The 11409-nt window shown below is 39.6% G+C and overlaps 1 non-coding gene across 1 annotated transcript; it reads right to left on the bottom strand.

Moving 5' to 3' along the window:
- Positions 1-9792: 9792 nt before the first annotated feature.
- LOC141645577 (small nucleolar RNA R71) lies at positions 9793-9899 on the bottom strand. The gene has a single exon (XR_012545056.1). It is a non-coding gene; the product is annotated as a small nucleolar RNA R71 (small nucleolar RNA).
- Positions 9900-11409: the final 1510 nt, after the last annotated feature.

Here is an 11409-nt window from a genome sequence, read left to right on the forward strand (position 1 = left end):
AGGTTATATGAATAAAAAAGGGAAGTATGTTTGTCCTGACCTCTCTAAATTGGCAGATTGTTTAATGAGCCAAGGTTATGAGATAGAGTCTTTGGTGCTGTTATCTGCAGTGCAGACTTGTCATTTTATGGGATTAGTACTAATTCAATTTGGCACAAATGACAATGGCTGCAAACAGGCTTTTAAGTTGCAGGAGAAGTTCGAGCAATTTGAGCGTACTAGATCTGAATGGCTGGCTACCTATTCCCGAGTTCAGGGGCCCTTTCTATGGGTAGCATCAAGGCTTGATTCAAAATATTTTAACTACACTCCAGTATGTAGAAGAGTCCCATATTCATCTAAACACGCAGGAAGATCACTCGATGCGATGAACGGTGCACCTATAGCTATATCAATATTGCTCTATGTGCATTGCCTCGAACAAATAGGGGTGATTGATAAACTAAACAAATATCATATCTTGTTTAATTTTTCAGCTTTTCAGTTTATTTTATTTTTGAATGTTGTTGTTTAGTTAATTCGAAAGCCATGAACCTGCGAAATTTTATGTGATGAAAAATTACAAGATTTTTAAGTTTTCTGAATATTATATTTAACTCTTATATTCACAAAATAAGCACTCTAATTCACAAAATAGACAATGTCAAACAATTTCTGCCACGATCCAAGTTTCAGGATATTATAGACAGTTTATATTTTCAAAATAACCTCTCAGATGCACAAAATTAGCTCCTAGATTCGCAAAATAACCTCTCAGATTCACAAACCAGAACAGTCTATATTTTCAAAATAACCTCTCAGATGCACAAAATTAGCTTCTAGATTCGCAAAATAACCTCTCAGATTCACAAAACCAGAACAGTTTATATTTTCAAAATAACCTCTCTGATGCACAAAATTAGCTCCTAGATTCGCAAAATAACCTCTCAGATTCACAAAACCAGAACAAAATAACGTCTCAAATTCATAAAATAGGGACAAAACAGAATACCTGTTGTAATAGCACTATTATCAGGAGTCGCTGCAGTATCAGGAGTTAGACCTGCAACATCAGCAGTAATACCATAATAAGTAGGGCGAAATTGATTATTTTTGATCAAATTCAGGATATTATAGCCTACATTCACGAAATAACTTCTCAGATTTACGAAATAACTTCTTAGATTCACAATATAACCTCACATATTCACAAAATCAGGAGAATAGCAAAACAGCTTCATAAAATAGCGAAAAAACGGAGATTACCTGTTTCAACAGCAGTATTATCACCAGTTACTGTAATGTCTGTAATCTCCATTGAAATTAAAGCTGCAACGTCAATTTGAGCCTTATTAATGAATGAATTATAATCAATTAATGAATGAATTAACAAAATCAACAAATTTTACACCGCGAATTCCGAAATTGCTCAATTGCTCAGTTTTGATCGAATTCAAACCCTAAACTAACAAAATACTTCAGTTTTGATCCTTATAAATTTACAAAACAGTTCGATTTTGTTCAAATTTGATCGTTATATCATCAATTAATGAACGAAGTTAAGAAAATCAATTTTTCATCAAATAATATGAAATTACCTGGAAATTACCTCGAAATCTTCTAAGAAATCGATTAATTTGATGAATTCGCCTCTTTGATTGTCAGAATTTGATTAATTTGATGAAATCGTCTCACAAATTTGATGATATTTTAGCTCTCTTTGAAATCGACGCCCAAATTGAGTGTTTTTGTATAACGTGAAAGCTCATTAGTTTTGGAAGGAAAGAATTTGGGCCTTTTGTTTAGATTAGAGAGAATAAGGTATTTGGGCTTTTTTTTAGATTAGAGAGAGAAAGTGTTTTGGACCAAATGAAAAGTTTTTTGTTGACCCCTAATTTTCATCCTTGTTTTTTCAGTCCAACATTACAAAATCAGCCCATCCATGTATAATGCAAATGAGTCCAAGGTAGTAATTTGGTGAGACCGGCCGCCTCGCCATAATGAGGTGCCTCACCGGATCCGGCCTCTATATATATATATATATATATATATATATATATATATATATATATATATTCAAAGTTTCATTGATTACATGCAAGTGTCCTTAATAAATACGAGTAGTTAAATTTGCAAAATAATATTTCTTAATCAAATTAGTACTAACTAAAGTGTTTAGCCCTTAACCCGAAAGTGACCCAACCCAAAATAACCCATAATCGAAAGTGACCCGATCCGAAATGACCGGGCAACAGGTCATCCGAAATTGACTCGAGACTCGAAATGACCCGAACCGATCCAAAATGTGTGACAGACCGGAAATAATCCGATACAAACTCATCCGACCCGATTGACCCAACTTCCACCAGTAGTTCATAACTCCTACAGTAGGAGCTTACATATATGACAATTGACTCAGACCAACACAATCATTGCTCACTGAAACAGGCACCAAATCAGCTCAGCCTATGTCCACTGTCCATGAAAAAAGCTTAATGAAAGTTTCTGATTATTAGTTGGCACCATGGTAAAATGAAACTAGGGTAAATCAACTTAAAAAAAAGTCCAGGAAAACCAAGGGCAAATAACCACCAAATTTACATAAAATCAAGCCAAAAACAGTTGCACAAAATCAGAAAAGCATAAAGCAAATTTTTCACTTTTAGCTAAACATTTCCTAGGCTGTTATAAAAGTACTTTTGTCAATGCTCTGCCTAATGCGACATCATTCAGAACCAAGGTCAAGGAGCACTTAATGTAGCTCACCCTCATCCTCCTCGCTAAAGACATCAACTGCCATAACCAAACAAAACAGCACAGGCACCCTGCAATTGCATTCCAATTTTTCAGTCTTTTAAGTTTATAGCTGTTATTTTGTAGTTTCCTAAGGTCAATCGTGGCCCTTGGATATAGGATTTTAGACGGATAGTAAGATATGGAAGGGCGCATATATGGACTTCCTCTTTTACTGAATGAAGCAGATTATTTTGAATGAAAATTAAAGCCTGAAACTTTTCTCAAACAACAAAAAACTTGTGAAATTTTCTGTAATTTCTGCAGGCCTGAAACTTGATTTGTGTCATCTGTAATCAAGTGTTGAAAGTCTCTTTAGTGAGCCTAAATTAACCTGTGTCTTCTGTGGTGTGGACATAGCCACCCGCGCCGCGCGCATCCGCGCGTTGGTTTCGAGGCGGCGACACTTCTCCCACTGAACTCCGGCGTGAGTTGATGCCTCTAGTGTCCTATCTTAACCCTCGACGGGGGAAGAGCTTTTTCTACAGTACTCCAGGGGTTGTGTGCTCTAGTTTGGCCCTAATGGCTTGATCTAAGAACTGTTACCTTACTTGTGGGGGCTATAGAGACCTGCTTGGCTCAGAGACTGACAAATTTTGAGGCCCCACCAGTGTCGGGAACAGGGTTGTTTGAGACTTCCCCTACTATGGATGAGAGATATTAGTGACACATTAAGTGGCTTAGGAGGTTAGATGATGGGTCCTTGGCTTGGAGGGTGAAGGGGACAAAGTGGATGATACTACCCGATCCTGAGAACTTACCGGTGGTGAACCACCTAGAGGATTTTGACCTGGGGAGTGTGGAACCTATATCTAAGCCTTAGTTCTACCTGATCGATCCCACCATCCTCCTAGACTTACCTGAGTCGGTCACTACCTCGGAGAAGCAGGCGACCGTTCCCCCACCTCGTGAGCACCGTAAAGGGAGAGCGACTAGAGAGGTAGAGACTAAGCCTTCCTACACCACACCTAGATTCTATCCGACCCAGTACTCGCCCTACCCCACCGTCAACGACCGTAGGATACAGGTAAGTAAGTTGACCGAGCGGATCTCTACTACCCTGGTGTTGTAAAACATGCATGAGATGGCCTACAACCAGGGTATAGGGACGAACTTGGTGCAGCCAGTATGATGGAGAGGACCTGGGAATGACACCAAGGGGTTCCATAATTATGGGGTAGACCGTAACTCCTGGGGAACATCGGAGAGCTACGGGTATGGTTGCCTCACAGAGCCGTGGGGAGCCAACTACGGCAGCCAGCTAGATGAGGCAGACATGTGGACCGGCAGTGGAGGTTACCTATATAGAGCTTATCAAGGTAAAAGGACATCCCGTACAGGTGGTGGCGAGGATATGGATGAGGATGCGGATATCTGAGCTCCGCTTTGATCTTTCTGGATTTGTTGTTGGATATTTGTTAAACTTTTATCGTACTTTCTTTTTATTTGTTTTAGATGGTTGTAATCGGCCATTAGGCCAACACTTGTTTCCTTTTCTTCATACTTTTGGGGTCGTTGAGTCCGAGATACTTGTTTGAGTGGTGGACATAATACGTGTTTTGCAGATGCATCCTTACCATGTGATGCGCGTCCTAAATATGATGTTTTACACCCTATTTTACACGCATTTCAGAGCTCAATTATGTAGTATGTGCTAATATTTTCCCTCTTTCCGTCTACTTTCGTGTTTTTGTGTAATATTGCAAAAATGGGAAGAATGCAGGGGAAAATGAGCTGAATCCATCCCCGAGTACTAGGCATAGGACCTGACGTGAAGTAAAGACTCGGGAAGCGAACTTGGTGCGCGTATCGAGGCCTGAAAGACAAATTTACGAGGCTTTTGGAGCAAAGTACCCGTTGAAGCAGTCGATCGACTAATGCCCTTAGTCGATCGACCAGAGCACGATTCCTAAATCAAATCAGAAGCTACTGTTCAGCAAAGCTTGGTCGATCGACTGGGCCTAGTGGTCGATCGACCATACAGCGACTCTGACGCAAATTAAAGACGAGAGTTAGAAGCCCAATTGTAATTAGGTTTTTAGGAATAAGAGTCATGCTATACTCCTATATAACGTGAACCTATGTTTCAGAACAAATATCGAATTTTTAGGATTCAATATCGAGTTTTTAGCATCAGATTCCATAGATTAAATTTAGTTAATAAACATTCAATACAATTAGCTTTATTTTCGTTAATAAAGTTCGTGCTTTCGGATTCTTCTTCCTGCTTTCATTCGGTAATTCTGATTCCTTGATTTCAGTTTGCTTTTATTCATTCATAGATTAGGATTGCATAGAGTAGTTTCCCAAAGCCTTATTTCATTTATGCATCTTATTTGCTTAGTTTATTTAATCATGCATCCAATTTCATTAATTGTTAATTTCGTTGTTGTTATAAATTCTAACATGAGTAGCTAAACCCTTCGTGCTAAGATGTAGGGGACCTGTAGTGTAGGCGGCGTAGATTTCGTAGACCTGATTCGAGTCTTGGTCGATCGACTGATGTCAATAGTCGACCGACTGAGCCCGTTGGTCGATCGACCGGCTTAGATGGTCGATCGACCGCTTCACGTAAGATCAGCTCCGTTTTAATTGATTAAATTGCTTAATTTGACAAATCGAGTGCACACGACTAGTTGAATACTTAGTAATTGACCGACCCATTAGATCGAAAGATAGGTGAGGGAATTAGACTACCAATTGAAACGACTAAATTATACTGAGATCAAAAGATAGGTAAAAATTTAGGCTTTTAAGAATCACTTTTCAGGGCGAGAGTCAGTACTAGTGATACTTAGGGACCCGTAGCTAGATTAAAAGATGCTATCTGTTAAGAATGGACCGAGAGGACTTCTTATTTTCCCGTCTTACGTGATTATTTCGGACTTACCTAGGATACTGCCGTCGAAACTACAGTGAACCGACCATCTTAGCATCCTTTTAATATTTGATTTTATCTATTTTCTTTAATTGCTCATTTATTTGCTTTAGTTTAGTTTTAATTTTATTGCCTTTAGTTGTAGAATCATTCAAATAAAACCCCCCAAAATTGTTACTTTAGACTTAAATTGGACAAATTTAAATTGCTTGCCTCCTTGTGGTTCGACCCTGACTGCCACTATCTATAGTAGTAGTTTGGATTATAAATTTTATTTTTGATACTCTACGACGGTATCAAATTTTGGCGCCGTTTCCGGGGAGGCAATTGTTTAATTTTTAGTTGTTTTTATTTTAGTCCTTTTCCTAAGTTTAAGGGACATTTGTTCCTTAAACTGTTCTCATATTCTACTTGTAGTTTCCTCTTATGCGCAGGTCACAGGGTGGTGAATTACGACCGTTAGATCTGAGATCGAGAAGACTTTGCGTGAGTTGAGACGATCATCTAGAGTATTGCCGACAGAGGAAGAGCTGAGTACTCTGTCCAGTTATTACGAGAACGATTTATTTGAGGAGGATCCACCTTCGTCTCCCATTTCTACTTCTTCAGCTGAGACCGTTACATCTCCAGATATGGCTGAAGAAGCAAGTATAGCAAGTCACTCCGAGCCAAAAGCTGAGAATCTCTATAAGGGATTCGCGTTGCCAGCTGGGACGGATAGAAAATTCGAAGCGAAACCGTTCTACATTAACTTGGTTGAGAGAAACCAATTTGGGGAGCGCAAATGAAGATGCAACTAAACATATGGAGATATTCATTGACTCATCGTTGTTCCATACCCCCACTAGCAGGTGTGACCCAGGACCAGATAAAAGAGACGATGTTCATATTCTCGCTCCGTGATGCTGCTAGGGAGTGGTACCGAGATCTGGATCGAGCTGCTAATGGGATTACTGATTGGAATTCGCTGGCCCTAGCATTTTATAAAAAAATTTTCTCTGCATTGAAGACCAATACGAATAGAGTTCAGATCACAAGCTTTAAACATGGTTCTGATGAGGATTTTCATGAGGCATGGGTCCGTTTCAAGAGACTGGTGCGATCTATTCCGCACCATGGGTTCGAGCAATGGTTCCTGTGTAATCAATTCTATAATGGGCTTTATGATGATCAGAGGGCTATCCTAGATGCTGCAGCTAATGGCAGATTCCAGGAAAATAGTGGAGAGACTAAGGGGTGGAAGATTATTAAAGATATGGCCATCCATAAAGCTGAGCATGGGAATTCTAGAGGGAATCAGAGAAGAGCAGCTGAATCTCCTACTACAGCTGCAATAGAGGCCCTTACTGCGAGATTCGACAAGTTAGATTTTGGGGGATCCCAAAAAGGTAGGATATATAAAGTTAATTCAGTTTCAGACGGTCCCTTTACATGCAAAAGATATGGAGGAGAGGGACATGTTTCGGAGTTTTGTACCAGTTCGAATGAAACATGTGCCGCCTTTCAAAATTTTAGGCAGACTGGTGCTTATCTCGATCCCTCTAATGTCCACCCCAATTTGAGGTGGACTAACCAGAATGTTCTTAATCCAGGTCCACCATAGCAGCAACAGCAACAGAACTATGTGCCCCCTCATAAGCAGCAGCAACAGTATCAAAAGCCTCCATATGTGCCTGATGTGACCATAATTAGCGCATATTTAGCCCCCGAATTAGCCTTGTTCCCATGCTTTTTAGTGCATATTTGGGTCATTTATTATCTTTAGTTCTTTGTTTTGCATATTCTTTGAGATTTTGATCCCTTGGTAGGAAAGAAGTAAGAATCTTGCATTTTCATGACAAAACAAGACTAAATTGATCGAATTCAATGACCAAGCATCAAGGAGAGACAAGATTAGAAGGCCTTTGTACATATGATAGTAGATGAGCAATGTTGAGAAAGGATCCTTGAGTCCCCAAGGAAATCCCCAAGGAATTTATGAAGAAAAAGGAAGAAAAGAAGAAGAAGCCTTGCTGAGGCACAATCCGTGCGGATTGTCTACAATCCGCCGTCCTTCACAAAGACAATCCGTGCGGTTTTCCACCAAGACGCCCGGGTTCCATCACCACAATCCGCCCGGATTCTCTTGAATCCGCTCGGATTCTATCGCCAGAATCCGCCCGTCCCGACCCTAATCCGCCCGGATTCCTCTACAATGCGATTTCCTCTTCTCCAAGCTACGAAGAAAGAAGCCCTTCCTTCGGAAAATACCGGCTCCTCCGTGCTCAATCTAAAAAGTGTAATTACTAGTTTAGCCCTTAGTTAACCCTAATGCATCCCCCTAATTTCCACTATAAATACCCCATTAGTCTAAATAGAAGAGCAGGTTCTTCTTATCAATAATTAGAGTAGTTAATATCAATCAAATCTCTCTTTAGTTTTGTAATCAACAATTAATCAAGTTTTAATACAAGTTTTATTTCCTTAATCTCTCTTTTGTTCATCCTTTATTTTGGGTAATTGAAGATTATTTGGGTTATTATTGGGAGATTGACAACCTCTCAATCAAGCATTCAAGTACTTCTTTTATCTTTGCTTTATTATTGGAATCATTAGTAGGTATAATTCTCTTAATCCCTTTTTAATTATTGTTAATCACTTTCATTTATTCATCATGTTTCATTTTGTTGGTATGATTGACAACCTTGCTAGCATGATCAACATGATAATGAGTGAATAGTCTCTTAGCTAGGGTTAATGGGTGATTAGGGGAAACCAACATGGGGAATGATTCATGCTTAAATTAATATGCTTTCATGTTTTATTTGCTTGCTTGTTTTGATCTCAACTCATGCACATGTTATATTTGATGAAATGCTAAGCCTATGAATCCTTGCATTTACTACCATCTCCTATCTTTTAAATGAGACTTGTAAGACATAACCCAACTCGAGTCTCATTAGACCATGCATGTTGTTGAGTAGGGAAGATTAAGTCGACTTGTAGGTGTTGTACAATCTAATCGATTCGGCTCCGGGACCCAAACTTTCCTAGGATTGTAAGATATAACCCAACTCAATCCATCACAACAATAATTGGTTGCTTATAATTTGAGAACATGTTTGTATGATCAATTCCCATGATTCCCCTATAATCCCATGACACCCTAGTGCTTTTTAATCAATTGTTTAGACCCCTTTTAATTCATCTTGCTAGTTTATTTTCATTGCTATTTTAGTTAGTGACCTTCTACATCAACCCAATTTGTGACACCCTCAAGACACCACTAGTTTCAATAGAAATCTCATTTCAATACCCGTCCCTTGGGATCTAACCTTTACTTGCCTCTTTACTAATTGTAGAGTTGTTTGTGAAGCTATAAATTGTGTTTTGATTCGGACGTGACCCAACGACCACACCTTTAATTGTGAACACGAAACGGACCGATCAAAAATGGCGCCGTTGCCGGGGACGGTGTTTGTTTGATTTAGATTTCCTTTTTATTGTTATTAGTTGTGTCTTTCTTCGCCTTGGGAAAGTAAAACTCCTCAAGGTTTGTTCTAAATTGTTTTCGAGTTGTTTGATATTTTGTATGTCTAGAAGGTCACAAGGTGATTTGTTACCTTTTGACCGTGAAATCGAAAGAACCTTGACGAACAATAGGAGACTTGTTAGGAGGAATTTAAGAGGTATTAGTGAAGTTGTTCAACCAACTATTGAGTTCGTCAACCCTTTCGCAATAGAAGGAGAGGAGAACCCATTACACAATACCCCACAAAATCAACCTACAATGCTCAAATTCTCGTCACACTCCGTACCCACCGAGGAGAACCTACCAAATGGTACTCCTACACCGCAACATCTAACCGGAAATTTTATTGCCAAATCCGCCTTCATCCAATTAGTTGAAAGGAGCCAATTTGGGGGGATGCCTAGTGAAGACCCTCATTCTCATATGGAAACCTTTTGCGACTATTGTGATGCAATCTCTCAAACGGGTGTGACTCAAGACCAAATTAGATGGGTCTTATTTCTTTTTTCTCTAATCGGCACCGCGAAGCAATGGTTGAAGGGCCTTGACAAGGCCACCCTCGGAATAGATTCTTGGAAGAAGTTGGCTCTAGCTTTCTACAAAAAAATTCTACCCACCGGAAAAGACTAACATGCTAAGAGCTCAAATTACGGGTTTTAAGCAAAGGGATGAAGAATCTTTGTATGAAGCTTGGGAGCGGTTCAAGGGAATTTGTCGCTCATGTCCTCACCATGGACTTAGCGAATGGTTTTTGGTACAACAATTTTGGAATGGTCTATATGAGGATTCAAGGAACATTCTCAACATGGGATCGAATGGAATGTTCACCGAAGTTGATGACAATCAAACATGGAACAAGATTGAGGAAATGGCGGTCCATAACTCACAATATAGTAGACCTCGCAAGGCTACTAGAGGAGGAAAGCATGAAGTGGACTCCGTTACTCAATTGGGTGCTCAACTTAGTGCTCATATCGACACAATCAATTTGAAGTTTGAAAAAGCTATGGCTAGACTTGAAGAAGTCTCAAAATCACCAAAGCATCATGTTAATGCCATGACGACATCCTCATCAATCCCAAGTGGGATATGTGAGAATTGTGGAACTTTGGGACATGACCAAAGTGAATGTAGGGGAACAAATGAACAAGTGAATGCTTTCCAAGCATACAAGAGTGGTACCCCTTATTCCAACTATTACAATGAAAACACCAAATTCCATCCAAATCTCTCATACAAAAGCCAAAATGTTCAAAACCCTCAAACAACATACACTCCACCACCCATGAGAAACCAAAATCAAAGACCCTTTTACAATCAAAACCAAGGTTACCAAAATCAAAATCCATACAATCACCAAAATGACCAAGGTTTTGATGTCCAAAAAGCGGTCCTCCAAATGCAAAAGAATCAACAAGAATTTTTCACTCAAATGCAAAAAGATAGCCAAGCAAAGGAAACCACCATCAACAACATCCTAGCTCACACCAAGATGTTGGAAACACAATTGACTCAACTAGCATCTTCAAGTTCACAAAGACAAAAGGGGCAATTACCACCTCAAAGTAATCCCCCTAGACATGAAACGGTTAGTGCCATTCACTTGAGAAGTGGTACAAGGTATGAAGCACCAAAGAAGCAAGTTGAGGATGAAGTTGTGGAAGCTAGTGAAAAGGAAGAAATTGTGCAAAACTCCAAAGATGGAGAATCATCAAAAGAAGAAAGTTCAAAGAAAAATGAAGACAAGGTCAAGGAGAAGGAGCCCATTGTGATTAGACTTCCTTTTCCAAGTCGTCAAGCCAAGCCCAAATTTGATGATCAACTTGGAAAGTTCATGGAAATTGTGAAGAATTTGGAAGTCTCAATTCCTTTCACGGAATTAATCAATCACGTGCCGGCTTATGCGAAATACATGAAAGATATCCTCACAAAGAAGAAGTCGATCCGGAAACTTGAGACTATCGCCTTCACTAAGGTGAGTAGTGCAATACTTCAAGGGAGTTCACCTCCAAAACTAAAGGATCCGGGAAGCTTCTCAATACCGTGTACCATTGGCGATACAACGATCAACAAGGCCTTATGTGATCTAGGGGCTAGTGTGAGTGTCATGCCGTACTCGGTGAGTAAAAGGTTGGGGATGGGAGAGCTTAAATGCACCAACATCACACTCCAAATGGCCGATAGATCGACGAAGACACCATTAGGGATATGGGAAGATGTCCCCGCATTTAATTGGGAAGTTTTTCAT

The sequence above is a fragment of the Silene latifolia genome, chromosome 2 (genome assembly GCF_048544455.1).
Source record: "Silene latifolia isolate original U9 population chromosome 2, ASM4854445v1, whole genome shotgun sequence".
Taxonomy (NCBI): domain Eukaryota; kingdom Viridiplantae; phylum Streptophyta; class Magnoliopsida; order Caryophyllales; family Caryophyllaceae; genus Silene; species Silene latifolia.